The sequence below is a fragment of the Humulus lupulus genome, chromosome X, assembly GCF_963169125.1.
Source record: "Humulus lupulus chromosome X, drHumLupu1.1, whole genome shotgun sequence".
Taxonomy (NCBI): Eukaryota; Viridiplantae; Streptophyta; class Magnoliopsida; order Rosales; family Cannabaceae; genus Humulus; species Humulus lupulus.
In genome coordinates, this window is record NC_084802.1 from 169,365,994 (window position 1) to 169,386,578 (window position 20,585).

The 20,585-nt window shown below is 38.7% G+C and overlaps 1 non-coding gene across 1 annotated transcript; it reads right to left on the reverse strand.

The window, feature by feature from the left end:
• Nucleotides 1-6,672: 6,672 nt before the first annotated feature.
• Nucleotides 6,673-6,779, reverse strand: LOC133807900 (small nucleolar RNA R71). Its single transcript, XR_009879785.1, has one exon. It is a non-coding gene; the product is annotated as a small nucleolar RNA R71 (small nucleolar RNA).
• Between the last annotated feature and the right edge of the window lie 13,806 nt (nucleotides 6,780-20,585).

Sequence of the window (20,585 nt, forward strand, 5' to 3'; positions counted from 1 at the left end):
TGGCATGTAAAGAGTTAAAAGAAAAATGTGAGGATTATTTATAGAAGCTGAGATGTGTTGAAAGGGGTAATCATGAGTTACATTTTTCAAGGCATGGGGGAGTGTAACAGCCGTCGGAAAGGTTACTTGGAAACTGAAAAGGCATGATTGGACGTGATTAGGTCATAGTTTTCAAGAACGCACGAGAGGCTCTGACAGATTTCGTGGGGCATGCGAAAATTTGGTTTCCTAAGTTTACTTATTGCTGGTCGCAATAAATAAACTTGGGGGGCAAATGTTTATCCGTAAAACAACTGTTGATGACGTGGCAAGGATTTTCGACAGCTGGCTGACACGTGGCAGAGATATTGCTCGCCTATCGACCAACATTATTTCCACATGAAAATATCAAGTTTTATATACGACCAGACTGGTCGTATTCTCCGTTCATTTATGTAAAGATCTGTACAATTGTGATAATATCCAAGAATATCTCTTCATTATGACCTGCAGATCCGTTTATTAAGGATAGATATTATTTCCTAATTCATGTAACCCTTCTTGAGCCTATCAATACACAAGAAATAGCTCAAGGAAGGGGATCGATCTTTTTTCTCTTTTTTAGAATTGTATTACTATTATCCATCGTTTGTATTGTTTTCTTCTTCTAAGGTCTGTGAAACTCAAGAACCCTAGTTCTTTGATCACACCTTTGGAGCTCAATACTAATAATAGTATCAAGTGGACGTAGGTTATTACCAATCACTGGGGTTGACCGCTATAATTTTTTGTGTCCTTTATTTTCCATTAGATCATTTTCTCAAGCTCTATATTAGTTTCTGTCGTTTTATAGACTCCGTGTCGTTGAACAAAACTAGGGTCAACACAAATAATAATGAAGTACCATACCCATACCACATATATGCCAAATATACCCAAAATAGCCAAAATATGAAAATTGCCCAATTAAACAGAAATGGGCCCACATGCATATTTAATACACCTAAACATGCATATCTAGTCATATTATAATGTTATGCACATATTCACATAATTCCAAAATTTGCCATCCTGGCCCCTTAATCAAGGCCCTAAGCCTTATTGGGAAAATTGGGTCGTTACAACTATCGCCTGCTTACCGAAATTTCATCCTTGAAATTTATATGAATAGCCCGGAATATAAATTCCGCATAACTGATTCCAGTTCCTAAGTCGCTCCCTTGACCTTACTGTTTCTGCATCATACCTTAACCCAAGGTGCAACTTTGTTCTTCCGAACTCTGTTCTTTCTTTTCATATCTGGACTGGCTATTCCTCACAGGATAACTTAGCCTCTAATTACAGATCCTCATAACTCAATACATGAGTCTCATCTAACACACGTTTCCTCAACGTGGAAATAAAAAATACATTGTATATGGCCGACAGTGCCAAAGCTAAAGCCAATCCAAATACAACCTAGCTGATCCTATCCAGAATTTCTAACAGTCTTTGCTAATCTAGAGCTCAACTTGCCATTATTTCCTCACCCATTTCCATGGTTATATTTTGAGGAAGATACAGTCTTCCACCTGGAACTCCATGTTCCTGCATTTCAAATTATCATAACTTTTCCATTTACCTTGAGAAGCGAGCATCGAAGATCTAACCTTTTCAATATCCTCAATGGTCCTCTAAACTACCTTAGAATCCAAATATAACATATTTTCTACCAAACAGCATCTCATAAAGTGCCCTTTCAATAGCTAGATAACTCTTTCTCTCTAATTTACCATCAGTTTGAGGATAATGAACTGTACTAAACTCAAACTATATAATCATTGCCTTCTACAATTTTCCTCAAGACTTTGAGGTAATAACAAGGTCCCCATCTAAAAAGATAGATCTTGAATTCCATGAAGGCATACTACCTTTCTCACATAGAGGTCTGTATACTAATAAAATATATAACTTGTCCTTACTGATAGAAATGAGCTGACTTAAATACTGGTCCATAATGACCCAATCCAAATCACGATGGCCCACTATCCTCGACACCCCCTCCGTGAAACCCATCGTGTTGTTTTCTTTACTTCCATTTTAGGATACACAAAGGCTGTAATGGCCCTACTGGTTCTTAATACTCTGTCTTGACCTGCTAGCAGGTTAAGAACTTTGCCACATATTCTATTACATCATTCTCCATCCCAGGCCACCAATATAAAGCTTTTGGACTCTGTTATATCTTCATGATGCCTGGATGAAGAGAATAAGAGGGTAGTATGAGATTCATCTAGAATCTCCCATTTAATTCCAGTGTCTATCAAATTCAAAATCCAATCCCTGTACCTTAATAAAAACATACCTGACACTGCATAGTCCTTAGCTAATCTAGCTAAGACATTCCCCTCGATTTTCCCATATGTTGGTCACTTAACTGTTTTTCCTTTGATCATCTCAGAAATAGTAACCTCAAGTGTAAAGCTTGCCACCTGGCCCACCAGTAACTCTACTCCAGTTTTGGTCATACCCTTCAACTAACATGATGCATAGACAATCACCTTTCCTATCCCTAAAGTGTCATAATATCCTTCAAACTAGTTCTGATCTGTAAGAAGACTCAGAACATTTCCACAAAGTACATGTAATATCCTGCTCGTCCAAGGAAACTCCTGACCTCTAAGGCGTTCCTTGACTTTGAAAAATCTCCAATTGAGAATATACCACAATACTATTGAGGATGGAACTGATCATGCCCATCCATTGCTCAGCTCTGAATGGATATAGTCCTCCATCGAAGACTGGAGGGTAATATTCTTGGAATCTTCCACAAAGAAATTCTCACCTGTTCTCAACCCTAGGCTGAGCCAATACTGGTGCCACTCCTAGCATAGCAAAGGAAGAGGTGTTCCCTGACAGATTCAGCTGTTGTTTCAAACACGTAATCTCTTCCTCTTGCCTCTACAGTCTTAATTGCACATCTGTAAACACTACTGGAAATTCTGAGGGGCAGGTGAAGAACTCAAACCCTGACTGTAATTCCTAGCCTCAGTATAACCACCACCAGGTCTCATTATCTTCCTTGGATACATACATGCTGATTGAATCTGCAGTCAATAACTTGACCCATTAAACATGATGAGAATATTCAAAAGCCTTCCTAACGGGAACAATCATACCGCACTACAATCACAACCACTACAGTGCTAAAAACAAACCCATAGCATCCGTACATCAATCATAACCCCTACTCTTCCAACATATACCTCATGCTTTCAACTCCAGCATGCAAATAACACATTTATATATTCAATGAACAGGTAATCATGTAATCATATAAATATTCAAGAGCCAGGCTTTATCAGAATCTCATGCTCCCTAATAAAATATGCAGGTAAATCATTTACATTCTATTTAAGTAGTTAAGCACATAACCACATAAATAGTTACCATACCCTGAGTGAAGTTTTTCTTTAGTGACGAGTGTACATGCCCAACTTGTCTACAGGAACCCTTAACCTTGGCTCACTCTAATACCAAGTTGTAACGCCCTACTACCCAAGGACTGTTATGGTGTGCATTTTAAACAGTGCTAAACTCACTAAATGAGTCATTTGGCCATAATCGTGTAACTAAATGTGATTAACGGTGTAGGGTATAAAATTTTGGTTAAAGATACAACGTTTACTATATACATTGGGATCCCAATAAATATTTTAAAGGTTAATTACATTAAAATATTTACAACCAGCTGACCTAAGCGACAAAGTAGGGTTTATCCATAGTTCCTCTTTAAACCCTCAACCATGGCGGTCGAGCAGCCGCATATGTACACATCGTCACCTAGGCTCTCCAATTCAAGGATGGTCCAGCATTCTTTTGCCTGTACCAGCACCATATAGCACCCGTGAGCTGAAGCTCAGCAAGAAAACTCAATATGCTCATGAAGAAGTAATAACATGTCACCAAATGACAATAGGCATACCTAGCAGTAATAACCCTACTCATTCATGCAAGCAAGTCCAAATAAGTGATTGGGGCCCTGCCCTCCTGTATGGGTGACTATCCAGTCAATCTGGGAATAGATGGCTAATGTGTCCATCTTAAAATAGGTGACTAATGGGTCACACACTTGGGCTCCGCACCCTAATCAGATGAGTGACTATGGAGTCACAAACTTGGGCTCGGCACCATAATCAGATGAGTGACTATGGAGTCACAAACTTGGGCTCTGCACCCTAATCAGATGAGTGACTATGGAGTCACGAACTTGGGCTCTACACCCTCAACCATGTGACGTTACAATCATCTGAGCCTTTTGGCCCTGGCTCTAAGTAACTAGCCTTTAGATTAGACAAGTTCTTTTGATTTCATTGAACTTAAGGTCGGTCAAGCATTTCATGCTTATGTGGATAATGCTTATGTCGATTAGATCTAATCTTTTCGGCTCTGCGTTCATTATGCTTAGGTCAATGTTGACTCATAGTTCAATTCCATACGACCAGTGCTCAGTACTACTGCCAAACTTGACTAATGAGCCAAAGCTTCATAGTCAACACTAACACCATTGTCGATTCCTGACTCATAGGCCAGTTCCACTCACAAGTAAGCATTGAACCCCGACATATATCATATGTCAAATATCCAAATATAAGGCATTCAACATGCTTACCCAACATTCACAGGCATAATTATGATCTTGCACATTTACAAAGACTCAAGCTCTGATTAATCTCATATTCAACATTCATGTCATGCCCTAATCACATGTATCTTATGCATCACATAATGGGTGCAGTTTTCTTAACTATTTTTTTTTTCCAAGCACAGGTTACCAATAAACGAGTCACAAGCATGTTCTTGTTTCCAAGCCCCTATTGATAACCTAGTCACAACCATAATATAAAACCTCATCAAAATGATTAAATAATAATTTTGGACCATGTCCTAGCCTCTGGGACGTCGAATCCTACCAAACCGGGTAGTAAGATCGATCCCGAGCCCTTAGGTTTAACTTCCCATGATTAAAAACCCATTTTTGCCACTTTTCCCCTTTGAGATGCGGCCCCAAACATTAGAGCCGCAGCTCCACTCAAGTCAGGCCCAAAAATCCTTATTTGACTACATTAGAATCGCAGCTCTCCCCAATGGAGCCGCAGCTCAAATAGCCCAGCAGCCCCATTCGCCTGCTTCTTCAAGCTTGAGCCACGACGCCCAAGAACAGTGCCACGACTCGACCTCGAACCCAACCAGAAAACCTCCATTTTCTCATTTTAAAACTGTCCATAAACCTATCCAAACATCTCCAAATTCCAAAAACAAAGTTCCCAAACATCCTCATGATCCAAAATCATCCAAACCCAACTCTCAATCAAATCAAAAACTCATCAAAACTCAAAATCCAATCAAAGCTTAAAATCTTGGAAACTTAGAACATAAAACTAGGATTACCTCCAATTGAGTCATCTCCTAACTAAATCCTTTGGCTAATAAGCTTCTAATCTTCTCTATTATCCCTATGCCTTGATCCTTGCTTGAATCTGAGTCCTAATACTCAAGTTTCCTTCAAAAATTCGATCGGGTGTCAAAAATGGAACGGGAGGGAGAGAGAACGTTATGAGCGTTCTTTTTATAATTCTAACAGGTTAATTCGAGCTTAAGTAACCTGAAGCAAATCCTAATGGTCGGGGTCCCGAAAACGCCTCCAGGGTAAAATAGTCAAAATTTCGAGAATTTCACCCTGATCTCACTAACTCTCAATTTATCATCAAATATTTATTCCCATTACCCAATATCCTAGTAATATGATAAATACCCAAAATACCCCTTAACTCTCTCCGAGTCAAGTATGGATCCTGTTGTGACTTTCCCACTAGCTTGCTTCCTAAGATCGCCTCGTGCTGAGTAACCCAAGCATAACCAAATAATAATGAAATACCATATCCAGACCACATATATGCCAAATATACCCAAAATATGAAAATTGCCACCTAAACATGCATACCTAGTCATATTATAATGTTATTCACATATTCACATAATAATACACATATATATATCATATATTCACATAATTCCAAAATTTTCCATCCTGGCCCCCTAACAAGGCCCTAAGCCTTATTAGGAAAATTGGGTTGTTACATGCGACGTGGTAAATAGCGGGAGATAGTACCAGTGTATCTTGAAATAGAAAGAACATGCAGACAAAACCGAAAGATGAAGAGGTTGGAGATTGCCATGGTTGAAAATTAGGGGAATGCAACAAGCAATGCCGCAAATGATGTTCTAAGTGCAGCAGTTTCCGCTAAGATTCCTAATGTTGCAAAGGTCCCTGTGGATCAAGGACAAATGACACTAAGAGACTATGTACTTCCCACTGTCATGGGAGTGTACTCTTGCATCTGATACCCCACTATTGCCGCTAACAACTTCGAAATCAAGCCGGCAATTCTACAAATGGTGCAATCCAATGTCCACTTTCGTGGGTTACCAACTGAAGATCCGAACTTGAACTTACCCAATTTCTTAGAGCTATGCGCAATGTTCAAGATGAATGGAGAGAGTGACGATGTGATTTGGCAGAGACTTTTCCCATTTTCATTAAGAGACTGATCAAAGAGTTGGTTGATCTCACTACATGCCAATTCAATCACTACATGGGAGGAACTAGCCCAATAGTTTCTTGCCAAACTTTTCTCTCCGGATAAAGCTACAAAGTTGAGAAGTGAAATATATAATTTCCACTAGAACGGTGGGGAGTCTCTATATGATGCATGAGAGACATTTAAGGATTTGTTAAGGAAGTGTCCTTACCACAGAATAGAGAAATGGATGTCGATTCATAAGTTTTACAATGGGTTGGGAGGTTACTTGCACAATCATGGATGCAGATGCTGGGGGGTGATTTCATGAGTAAGAGCACACAATCATAGATCCACCTTACACTCTCAATGGCTAGTTTCAAACAGCTCACACCATTAATCGAAAAGAAAATAATCGAAATTCAGGCATGAGTTAAAAAGTGAAGATGGAGGAGAAGCCAACTCCCTCCATGAAGAGCAATAGTGCCTAGCGAATTCGGGGGAATGACCTGTTGGCCGATGCGAAGACCAATAAGGTTCGAGCATGCGACCATAAGAATTAGTTCCCAGAGTGGCTTCATATCTGGGACATCGCCACAACACGACCCCAGTGCAATCGCCAGGCTATGGGAATAGCGGGATTGGGGGGCGACCACTGCTCCAGGAACTAGCGAACGCCATCATGCGAGGGATGGGCCATTGGTGAAGGATGTGCCACACCTAAAGCCAAGTCACTTGAAAGGCAAGATGTCGCTCTGCTGTGACTAGAGGATCTCCTCCAAACAATATAGGAAGTTGGTGACAACCCTATAGGTCTCAGCTTCTACTTGTCTCCAGGAGCCAATAGGCAGTCGCTGAGGCCCCTTGCTGCTTGTCGGTGGCCCTTGCCACCCAAGCCTTGTTCCGTACCCGAGTGCGCCTTCAACCATTAAATGAACCGGCCACGTCAGACTTCCATTTTTGGTGAGACACAATTCTGTCTCCAAAGCCAAGTGTATAGAGATTTAGCCTGCGGGAAACAAGGTGCCACCGTCAGCCCTACCCATTTTCCTAGCTATAAATAGTGCAACCAGCACAGTAGCAAGGAAAAGGGAAATCCGAGAGAAAAACAAGTCAGTAACTATTCATTTTTGGAGAGAGCTTCTACTCTCCATCTTTGTAACTGCCTCAAGAGAAAAATCAAACTTAGTTTGCTCCTAAGGGTTCGAAGTTCATAACTAATACTAACTGAAGTGGATGTAGGTCATCTTTTTTGGGCCAAACCACTATAAATCTTCGTCTCATTCATTTATTGCCACATTTATTTCTCTTTTCTTTAGCTCACTATTCATCATTAAGATCCACTATGTGATATTACACAAAAAATGACTCTTCATTTATCACTTCGTGTGAGTTGACGAAAAAACGAGTCAACATTTTGGTGCTTTCATTGAGAGTATGAGTCTCAAAGTCAGATATTTTCACCTACCACCCAAGGTGGCCCATCCCCTCACTGGTCATGGCACTTAGGCATGGTCCAGCTAAAGAAAATGGCCTTGCGGCCCCACCAAATCATCCATCTACTCAGCAAGACACTGAGGAGGAACCTCAGAAAAACCTAGATGAAGGCAATGGCGACCACCTCCCCCATTAGCTTGAGCTGGCATGAGAGGAAGTCGCCACTCTGAGAAAAAAGATGGCACGGTTGCACACCATGAATGTCACTGATGTAGCTGAGATGGCTCCCCAGTGACAGGACATGGAATAGCGATAGCAAAAGGTGACTCTCGCCTTTGAGATGGCCATACGCATGGTAGTGCAGTGTAACGCCCTGGATAGCCAAGACCGTTACACTGTGTGTTTATAAAGTGCTAGACTTGCTAATCAAGTCATTTAAATAAAATCATGATATTGAAACTATAAAGGAACTAGGGTTAAAAGCGTTTTGGTCTCAAAAGCCATATTTTCATTAAAAAGTATCATCTGTTACATGGGATCCCAAAAATACTAAGTTTAAAGACCGTTTACAAAATTCTCAAGGTTTATTTACAACGATCGGCCATACTAAGGCAAAACAAGCAGTTAGGTGATCCCTGTCCTGGTCCACTCCTCGATCGTGGTGATCAAACAGCTGGCTATGTACATTTCACCTCGGAGCTCTCCACCTTGCCCTTGCCTTTACCTGCACCACGTAGCACCCATGAGCCAAGGCCCAGCAAGAAAACACAACAGCAACAGAGCATGAAAAATTAACAGACAAGTCGATATCCCACATTGCATCGCATAAATTCAGATATATCATCAGTCAGTATAATCTAGTATTCCACATACTAGACATATCAGCTCATAACATACACAATTCACAAACGATAACCAGGGCTAGCGCCCTCAGGCTGCTCCCTCCGTTATCCCGTTGTTCTTGGCTCCCAGTGGCCAATTCGCGCCCTGTGCGCTAAAATCATGTACGGTACTCTTAGACCGCTTTTACATGTCCCATGGCGTGATACCAACATTGACACGATATAACTTTCGGGAGCACTTAGTCCCATCACAACCATACAACCGGGTGCAGTTTTCTTACCTTTCAATTCACTAGTTTCCGATGCCACGAAGCCACGAGCACGGTCCTCTACCCCGAGCCTCTCCAAAGACCTAGTCACAACACAAACGAAACATCCTTTGTCACTAACCAATCCCAAAACTACTTCCCGGAACCAATCCCACACTCTCGGGATCCCCCAAATCCTTAAAACAATGCCCCAAAGACATCCCCCGAACCCCTGGAGCAAAGGCTCAAAATTGCAAAATCCCATGCTCTGAAATTGGCCTAGCGCCGCGGCGCAGCCCTGTAGGGCCGCGACACCCAGCAAGTTTGAGCCGCGGCGCCCAACAAGTCAGAGAACTTACTCTGCCCAGAATCAACCTTGCGCCGCGGCGCTCCTTCGCGAGCCCAGAAATCTGGGTTTTTCCCCTGCGTTTTTCCCGAACCCAAATCATTCCAAATCACCCCAAACTCCTACCTAAGCCCCAAAACCAACTCAAAACCCCAAATAGATCATACCACAACCTATAAACATCATAATCTAACTCAATTACACAACTATTCTCAGAATTCACACTTAAGTTTCAGATTCAAACATTTAAACCAAAACTTGAGAGAAGTACAAACCAGACCTCTAAATCCTTAAATCATAACACCTACGAGATTGCAAATATGTTTAATACCCTTACCTCAATCAGAAATTCAACTTGAGCTTCTTCCAATCCAAGCTTTGAACTGAATTTCTCCTTGACAAACCAGCTGAATTTTCATGCAAAACAAGCCACTAACTTGCTTCAATTCATGCTTATCCTCCAAAAACCAGACTTTGAAACTTAAACAAATCATAGATAGACCCTTACCTCTGAGTAATCTTGGCCTAGGCTTGGCTTAATTGCCTTGAATCATCAAAATTCTCTTCTTAGGTCTCCCAACTTCAGCTTCCCTCTTCTTCTCTTTTCCTCTAGATTTTCAGCATAAATCAACTTCCTAAGTGTTATACGTGACTAACTTTTCCTCTCAGCTGAAGCTCATCTATTCACTGTCAAAAGACCACTTTAACCCTCCTCAAATATCCCCTTTCTAACTAAACCTCAAGGGCACACTTGTCCTTTTACTAACATTACAATTCTACCACTTTCCAGCAAAACCTGTTACTCTCTATGGTTACTAACAGTTACACAAGTTACCAAATCACCAGTTACCATTATCTAACTTTCTAGGACCGTCTCGGCACGTGCATCACATTGATACCACCACACCCACGCGGTACAAATCACATAGCATAATTATCACATAACGTAATACACATAGTCATATAACATGCTTTAAATCATAATCATGCATCTTAATCATTAAAACCACACATAATTCCCATTATGCCCTCCAGGCACACTAATCAAGGCCCTTAAGCCTAATTAGTGAATTTGGGTCGTTACATGCAACTTCGGCAAGCTCGTTTAGGGCAGCCCCTTGCCTTGGACGGAGAAGGAATAGAGCAATCAACTGGTCGCCACTCCAAGAGCTCTATCGATCGCAAAAGATCCCAGTCCCGAGTAAGGCAACCTCCTCAATCTCCAATCCAAGGAGGACAGCGACCACCCCAGGGTCGGGACTATGGCAAAGGCTCAGCTAGCCAATCACTTCATAGTCGGACACATAGGTGAGGGGAAGTCACCAAAAGCGCCCACATGGGTAGCATCTTCACAAACCTTGGAGAAAGAGTGAGACCTAGGAATGAGCTCAACTTGCGTGAACACCTCAACGACCGGTGAGGTGATGCCCAAGGTCAGGGCATGGAGAGCCAAGCTGACTTACGTGACCATCTGAACGCACAAATGTAGGAGCAAGGAGACCACCATGGGTGACCTCTAGTCGTCGATGGCTAAGAGGTCTCGGTCCCCAATGACCCCGTTCTTGCTCAGATCGAGGAACTGAGAAGGGCAATCCCGGAGATGGGCGGGACCAAGAATGGCTAGTGCACTTTGAACAACTTCTCTCCCTCCATCACCGACGAACAACTACCTGACAACTTTTTTATGCCACTAAGGGCGACCTACGACTACAAAGGAGATCCCTTAGAGCACATCAACAACTTTGAGGTTCAGATGGAGATCACCAAGGTGTCAGACAATGCCCACATGCAAGGTTTTCGTGGCCACGCTGGTCAGAGCCGCGAAACAATGGTTTTGCAAGTAACGTCCCAGATCCATTGTATCCTGGGAACAACTCACTCAAGACTTCTACCAGCAGTTCTATGACGCATGCATCAACCCTTGAGAGGCTAACCACCTCGCCAACCTGAACCAACGAGAAAAGAAGACTTTGAAGGACCACATCATGAGGTTCCAAGAGGAGGCAGTTCATGCCAAGATCGTGGCAATGAAGGATGGCTATGTTAGGAGTGTGTCCTAAAAGCATGTAAAGACATTTGTTTTTTTAATGAATAAATCAATACAATAGTTTATTATTATTGTTATATTTAGATTGTTAAATTATTGTTTGAATAATTTTGAAAATATCAGAAAAATTCCATATTCATTATTGAGGATGTGATCTTGTATTAGTACGAGAGAATTAAGATCACATGAATGAATAAAAATAGTCAACAACAACAAATTAAAGCTATGGAATTCTTTAATTGGAGTTGTAAGTACGGTTTACTGAGTATCATAATGATACAAATAATCTAGATTCGGATTATTGATGTGGAAAGACATCTCGGTAAATGTGCTTTATATAATATGATTATATATGACATGGACCGATATGAATTAGAGTCTTTATCCAAAAACCATTTAACAATAAAGACTTGTAATTCATATCATAACCGATGATCATTTATAGATCAACCTAAATCCTGAGTGTTCATGAACTCCTGTTCATGTTTATTAAATCTTTTGATTCATTCGTTAAGGTCTCTTCAAAGAATGAGGCTAATGACTTTTGTTTTGGAGATTTAATATCATGGATGGCTGGGAACATGTATCAACAATACGGAATCTAATATTTCCTAACAAATCGTATATTAGTTCCCTTAAGGGTTAATTTTGGAACTGAATGATTTTGAGCTCAAATCTATAATTAGATTATAGATTAATTATTCACTAGTGAATTAATGGCACTTAAGGAATAAGAAGTAAATTAGAAAGGTTAAATGGTAATTCTCCCATTCTAATTTATGAACTAATTAGTTAGAGAGTTGAACTATTGTAAGATGGTTATATCAATGGACGACTTAAGAAAAAGATTTCTGTAAAAGTATATCTATAACATAAACAGTGCAATTCTGAATTTATAGTGGAGTAATATCATAATTAATAAATTAACTATTATAATTAAAGAGTTTAATTATTTAGTTTCAATTTATTGGAGCTTAATGTTATAGGTCCATGGTCCCCAAAATGGCTCAAACAATCACTGTCAAAGGCAAATACAAAAAATGGGCAAAAAGGACTTATGTGATAAGTAAAATATTTTTCTATGTATCAAACATAATTATTGTTTAATTATGTGTAATTAATTAATTATTTGATTTAACAAAAATATAATTAATTTTGAATTAATTTATGTTTGGGATTTTTGGTATTTAAATAATAATAAAAATTGGGAAAAATCACATTCCATCACAGACATGTGGTACACGTGTGGCACAGTGCTACACGCATAAAAGAGTTTACTCAGTCTCTTGAATCCACACTTTTAGTTATCTAAATATTAAATAAATAATGAGATGTTTTAATATGATTAAAATATTATTATTTAAACAAAAATCTGATAACTGATCAGTTATTTTGAATTTGTTTAAAATAACAAATATTTTAATATATTGGATATCAGTTTTTCACAGAACGTAACTTTTCAGGAATAGAAAAATATCTAGGAATCTCTCTCAGAGAAAGAGAATAGTGGCAAAAACTAAAGTCATTGTTCTTCACAAAACCTAGGTCCAAACTTTATCAGATCTCATGTGTTGAGAACATCTGATAAATAGTTATTGCCTATTATTTGTATAGCGAGCCCACACTCGTTCTTTGTGTGCCTGAGAACATTTTGGAAGATCTTGGTGTGAGATCTCGAGGATTTAGCCATACGAAAAGATAGCAGCAAGGAAGGACCTGAGGTAATTTTTCTGTTCATGTCCTTGATTCAATATATATATGCATGTCAAGAAGTAGATCTAGAAATCTTATGGGATTAATCTAACAATTTGATTGTTATTCCACTGCGTATAATCTCTTATTTGATCAATAAAAACCAACAGGCTAATGGCAATCATGTTTGGCATCAAAGTCCAAAGCCCATTGTGGAAAACCTTGACCAAGAAGGTAGCCCATTCGATGTGTGATTTCTTGGACTACGCAAATAATATTATCAAGCTAGATGAGGCGGTAAAAAATTTGGACCCAACAAAGATTGACAACCATGGTCGAAGGAGCGCCTGAGGATTGGAATGGTCGTGAGAGTAACTATTATAGGAAGCAAGCAAGCAGTCACTAGGTGTCCCACAAGCAGGGGCAAGACTGCAAGAAGCCCAAGTAAGTGGGAAGACAGCCCGTGTACGGGCCATGCTTCACCTACTACACCGCCTTGGCCTAGATGAATGAAGATATCTTTGTAGCAACCGAAGGCCAAGAGCCATACAAGAAGCCTAGTCCTATAAGAAAGGATCTAAGAAAATGTGACCAGACCAAGTCCTACCGCTATCATAAGGACCATGTTCATGACACTAATGAATGTCATCAATGGAAGGACGAGATAGAATACCTCATCAGAAGAGAACATATGGCTTATTTCGTCGATCGGCACCAAGGCCAGAATCTGAACTGTGGTTGGAACGACAGGAGGCAAAGCCAACAGTCGCCGCCAAACCGGTCGCGGTCGCCAGCCTATGCAAATGAGGTGTCGGACGTGATAGCTACTATCATTGTGATTTATAGAGGACCACACCTCGCAGGGACCAGTAACAAGTGTCGGGAGAGGTATGCACGCGAGCTGCTACATCGGATAGACGAAGTAATGACGAATGAAGAAATACCAAGCAAGGTCTCATGCATGGACGACCAAGACATCGCCTTCAACAGCAAAAACTCAAGACACGTTCACTACCTGCACAACGACCCCATGGTCATTGCAGGTCAGATCCCTAATCTTAAGGTGCTAAGAGTACTTGTTGACAGCGACAGTTCCATCAATATCCTGTACAAATCATGTCTAGATAAAATGAAACTATCTATTCGCGACCTTGAACCGTGCTCAACCACAATCTATGGGTTCAATGGTGAGCGCTTGGCCCCTATTTGATCGATCAAGCTGTAACAACCCAATAATATGACTAACATAATTGTGGAAACATACATTGTTTGTGGAAAACATCGTAATTTTGTTAACTAAAAGACCCAAAAATCCACATATATATATTTTAAATACTTTCTTAGTTTAGAAGCATGTGCATGTTTAAAATAAGATTACATTATTTGAAACCTTAAAACAACTTTAACATAAACTACATACAATTTTTAAACAAAATAAAACTTGACAAAAGCACAGCGACTTCCATAGTCGGGTCACATGTACATTCTGCATAACAAACTCTAGCGCTCACTAATTTGTCTTCCCTTTTAGCTTACCTAGAACATGAAACAACTAGGTAAGCAAAACATTTAGTAAGAACAACTTAATGTACATAGCATAAAGACGACAAATAGGAAACCCTAACAATGATCATACAGATATTCAACCATTAATAGGGTTTTGGAAAGACCAAACCTTAACATACAATTCAAGAACGTGTGAACGTCCTAGAAAACTTATGGTCATGCCTAATAACCAGATTTCGTAACTAAGTAAACATGCACACGGAAAATCCCAGAGCAAGTGTACATATACATATAATCTTAACTCATAACCTACTTATCATACATATCATGCTTATCATCTTACCATACTTAACATGCATATCATACATATCATAATTATCATCTTATCATACATAACCTACTTAACTTACTCAGCACAAACACGGGTGTATGCGTAAAATACATCGGTTACTAAGACTTCTAGGACAATTCATCATACTCTCATAATCTTAATGGCTTGATTTCGAAATCATCTTACATATGTGTCACGGAGTTTAACTGGACTCTTATGTCACGGGTGTTAATTTAGACGTCATACCTATATCAGTGGCCAACCGAGCTTACTTACAAAGTTACCGGAGGCATTCGATGCTTGCTTAGTTACTTATCAGAAGCTACCCAGTTCTTACTTACCTGATACTGATAGCTACCCCGTGTCATAATCATAATTGCTTACCTTACTTGTGTGTATGTGAATCTCCATAGGAGAACTGTCTTAAGTAATCTTCTAAAACTAGTTTCTAATTGTATACTTATGCCTTAAGTTAAAACTAATCATGTCATGTTGTAGTCAAACACTCATAAGCTGTCTTACCTGGTGTCCTTAGCAGATAAGCGAGATTCCTGAGTCCAACATTGAGCATTCCCTCGTAGATAACACTGTAATGGAATTCACATAGTGACCCAGATTAATTATGGCGTTTGATTAATTAAGTTTATGTATTTAAGTTGAGCAAGTAGGGAGGAACTTTACTTAACTACTTTTCAACACTTTAAAACATTTTTTCTTAAATCATAAATCTTAGACTAAACCCTTGAAATTTATAGCCTTATAACATTATTCGGAAAAACATGTCAACATACAATGGTGCCGGGAATTTGGAATTAAATTCCTAATTGCTTAAAGGAACCATTTTCTTAATCTCTTTTTTTTTTTTTCAAAAAAACATATATTAAGGCATTCTTATCTACTTTATAAAATAAAAGTATTATCCGCTATTTCACGATCTATTAAAATTGTAAAGAAAACGTTGTGAAATTAGAATTACAAATTTTGACTCTATGGAAAAAAAATCGTAATTATATTATTTTTGAGAAAGTTCCATTTTTTTTGGTGTGTTACAAAATTTTGGGCAATCATACCCAAATAGATTTATATTTTACTAACATTTTAAATTAAAAGGGCCCATTTCCAAAAATTTAAGAAATCCCATTAATTTTTATTTTCCAAAAAGATTTTTATTTTCTCAATAAACAATGAAACAAATCTTAGTCCTTGGTGAGCGCTTCAAAATTCTAAAATCAAGTACTCTTCCTAAATAATGAAATGTTGGAAGTCCCATTTGAAAATTTGACCAATATTCTATGATTTGGCTCGTTGGAAGCCACTGTAACAACCCTATCTTGGCAGCAAATTTTTTGACTATCCTAGTTATAAAATTCATAACTCACAAACCATAATGAATTTAACAAGACTATATTACATGCTTCCTGTTCAATATGTCTACTAAAAATTTACCAAAGATTAGCTCCTAAATGTAAACATAGTATGTTCAATAATGTTTTTCAAAATTTTAATTGCAAGATGCCAGGATTAGATTTCAGATTGAGTATGGATTTTACAAGGGCCATAACTCCTACTTTAGAAAAAAAAAATTAAGTGTTTCAAAAGCCTAAACTTATGTACTATTCCCATATTTAACAGTGGTGAAAACATTTTTATGAGAACAGATTGTAAATGTAGGGTTTGACTCGTTGGAAGTCACCTATAAAATCTGGCAGCAAGAAAATTTTATAAACTTCTTATGGAAACTTTGGATTTCCACTAAAATATCAACATAGCACACATGCACACATCATCTAATGCGATCTGAAATTCAGTTTTTAGTAATTACCAAATTAATTAAACCATTTGAATTAATTAAACTGTGGAATGGTATTTAAATGTTTAAACAGATTTCAGTTCTGTCGGGACATAATCCGAACTTGTCACGACAGAAACTAAACACAATAAAAAGACAGTGCAAAAACAATAAAGAACACAATGAATTTTTACAAGGTTCATGAACTCTTTCGGATAAACTACTCCTTTGGGCCACGCCCAAAGAATAAAACCAATTAATAAGGAATCACAAGTACAAAATATTGACTTAAACAAAACAAGACTCCCTCTTTAGATTTACCACAACTTTGTTGTACTTCTCTTCACTAATATGATTATGATAGAAACGCTGAACCACTTGAACTCCCTTCAATGGCAGCGAGTGCTTGCATCCTCCTGACACAAGACTATAAAAGTTGTGTTCAAATTACAATGTGTATTCACTCATGAACGTGGTATAAACTCACCACAAAAACTAAACACTCATTTTTCTACAAGATCACGTGAATACTATGATCTTGAATACAAATAAGGAACTCTCAATTATTACAATAGACTCACAAATTATGCACCAATGAGTTCACTTTTTCTCAATGCCTTAGAGACCTATTTTTAGAGACCATTTCATGCTCATAAAGGCTGAGAAAGAATCTCTTAATAAAGGAAACAATATTTGAAGATATTCTTGATTGATGAAGAATTGCCTTTTTTAGAAGATCCTGATCCGGCAGATACAATCTTGGTGAGGACAGCTAATACCTATGTCAGATCAAAATTCTCAAGATGGAAATAATGATTAATTATATCAAAGATTCAATTTCGAGAATTTTAATATCTGGAGCTGCACGAAAATTTAATGTCAAATATTCCATAAACAATTTTGAGTAAGTACATAATATTTGCTTTAAATAAACAAGATACATCTTCCCTTTATAATCATATTGTGATAAATTCAAGAAAAATAAGGAATCTAAATATTCCAAAAATCACAAGAATGGGAAAGTGATATTCCAAAAATCATAAGAAAGGGAAAGTAAAAATGATCTTTTAAATAAAAAGATATTTCTATAAAATATGCCAATTTTAGGATTTACAATCTCCCCCTTTGGAAATTTTATAGACAAGGCATATCTATTTCTTTAAAAGATCCCTGCATAAAACAAGTGAGTGCTAAAATTCACAAGAGTCACAAAACGACTCCCCCTGCCAAAAATAACCAAAGCACATGACAAAAACAATTAACAAAAACCAATGAGAAACTGCAGGTCAAACAACATAATCAAAGCACAAAAAATAGAGTTACTCTCTCCCTCCCCTCATTGTCTAAGAAAATTCCAAAGAACAAATGAAACGAAACCAAAAACAAAGAAACTTTTAATGTTCTTTTACATTTATCAAAAGCAAATAAAAATATATTGAAAGGAACGGTAGTCGTCATGGAGCAGGAGTGGTAGATGCATTGATGATTGCCAACAAGCAAGAATTTGGCGCTAAGAATCCTCCATGTTAGTGAACCGCTCGGAGAGACTTGAAATTCCTGTCTGGAGAGAAAGGAGAGCAGTCGGGACAGCAGAGGTGTCAGAATTGACATCGCCAGATCCAGAACTAGCATTCGAACTGTGGTCGGAGCATGGTCATCTTTGACAGTGTATGTAGGGCCAACCAAAGGAGAAATCAAGTTATCGTGGGACTTCTTAAAAGGATGTTGAGAGTCCAAGAGTTTGTAAATAACTTGCAGAAACATCAAGTGTTGACCCTTGCATTTGGCACTACTCAAGGTCATGATTTGATCAAAATTAACAGAACCAAGATCGATAGTGACACCAATCCCAATTTTGAACAATAGAAAGGCCATATCTTGAGTGATGGTCGAGGAATGAGTGGTAGGCATCCAATTAAACATTTCAAATTTGAAGAGTGCACCATAATAGTGAGTAAGATCCGAGGCTTGTAGAGAGGTGCTGGGTTCCCACACCATAGCTTGACCAACCAATTCAGACAAGACTTTACCCTTTGCAAACTCAATAGAATCATCAACCTCAACAAGAACGAGGTTGAGGGCCTTAGCAATTTCAGTAGGACTAAACTTATACCAATGATGCCTAACATACACCTTATGAAATATAAAGGAAGTGTGATCTAACAACTCATCATTCAAATTGGCATAAAATTCCTTAACTACCTGAGGCACAAACCCATCAAAGCCAGACAAAGTTCGTAACCAACCCCTTTCCTCTAAAGTAAGTAAGACCCCAAAAACACGATGAGGAGCAAAAAGGAAATTACGTTCACTAATAAAGTGACAATGCTCATAAAATTGCAAAAACAATTCATTACCATTAAAACAGAAAGTAAGGGAATGAGCTTTGAAAGAAGAACCTGAAGTATAGACAGGGGCACCTTTTTGTTTACTGAGTTTGGTAGTAAATTTGGGAAATGCCAATGGTGTTGTTCCCTTTGGGTCAGATGCAAAAGGAGTGTTTTCTGATGGGTCTTCTTCAGATTTAGTCTCCTCCTCCACATTTTCATGAGGATCTTCAAGAATTGGCTCGGTCAAGGAAGGGTCAAACTCAGGCAGTGAGTCTTCCGTTTCAGGAGAAACATCCTCTGATGAGGTGCAAGGAGGTGGGTTTATTTTTGCCTTTAATATGAATTTGGATAAAGGAGATGAATCAGAGATGGAGCTAGTACCTTATCCTGGAGAAACTTTGGCCTTCTTGGTTCTCTTTGATCCAGGGACTTTGGATTTGCGTTTGCCCTTTGCCTTGGGTGTCAACACATGAGGGGATAATGACGATTTAGAGTCATGTTCAGATGAATCAGACACGGCTTCAGTGGAGACTAATTGTGTCAGATCTGTAGTCAAGAAAGGTTTGGATTTTACTTGACATTCGGATGAGGCGAGTCAAACTACCGAGGCATGGTTTTTCTAAGCATTAAGGTTGGGAAAGGAAACTCCTTTACTTGAACCCCCAATCAAGGTAGATCCTATAGGACACGTGTAGCGTCCCAAATTTTCTAATAAGGCTTAGGGCCTTGATTATTGTTCCTGGAGGGCAATAATTGATTTATTTTGTTAATATGTGAATTTGATAAATATGTGATTAGAAATGCATGTGTTAGGTGAATTAAATATGCTTGTGGGCCCCATTTGGTTTCTAGGGGCATATTTGTAATTTTGGCCCGTTGAGGGAATAAATGCAATATTTATGTATATTGTGATTGATACCATGTGTGAGTGGTGATATAATTGTGTTGCACGATCCGAGATGGTCCTAGGGAGCAGTTTAGCTAGAAAGTCACAACGGGGTCAAATACCCCGCTCGGGAGGAGCCTAGGGGTATTTTGGGAATATAATATGGGTTTTGGATTTATTAAGTATTGGGTAGTAATTTAGTAATTATTCGAGTATGCTGGGATTAACGGGAATTTTTAGGTATACTCGAGGACTTAGCAGGATTAGGGTGAAATGACAGAATTTCCCTTGAGGTTAGTATAAGAATTTTATTAGGGGAAAGGGCAAAGTCGTAATTTGGCCTTAGGAGAAGATAACCTTGGCTGAGAAGAGGTCATTCACATTTTTCTTACACCTAGGCTTATTCATGAGTTTTCTGCAGGAAGTCTAGAGAGAACCAAACTAGAAGGAAGGTGAAGAAGAGTTAATCTTCTTTGGGGTCAAGGAAGGAATTCAAGGCTGAAGTTGGGGCAACTAGAGTCAAGCATAGGCCAAGATTAATTCAGAGGTAAGGCTTCATCTCTGGTTTTGAGTCTCCTTGCATGTTTTGAGA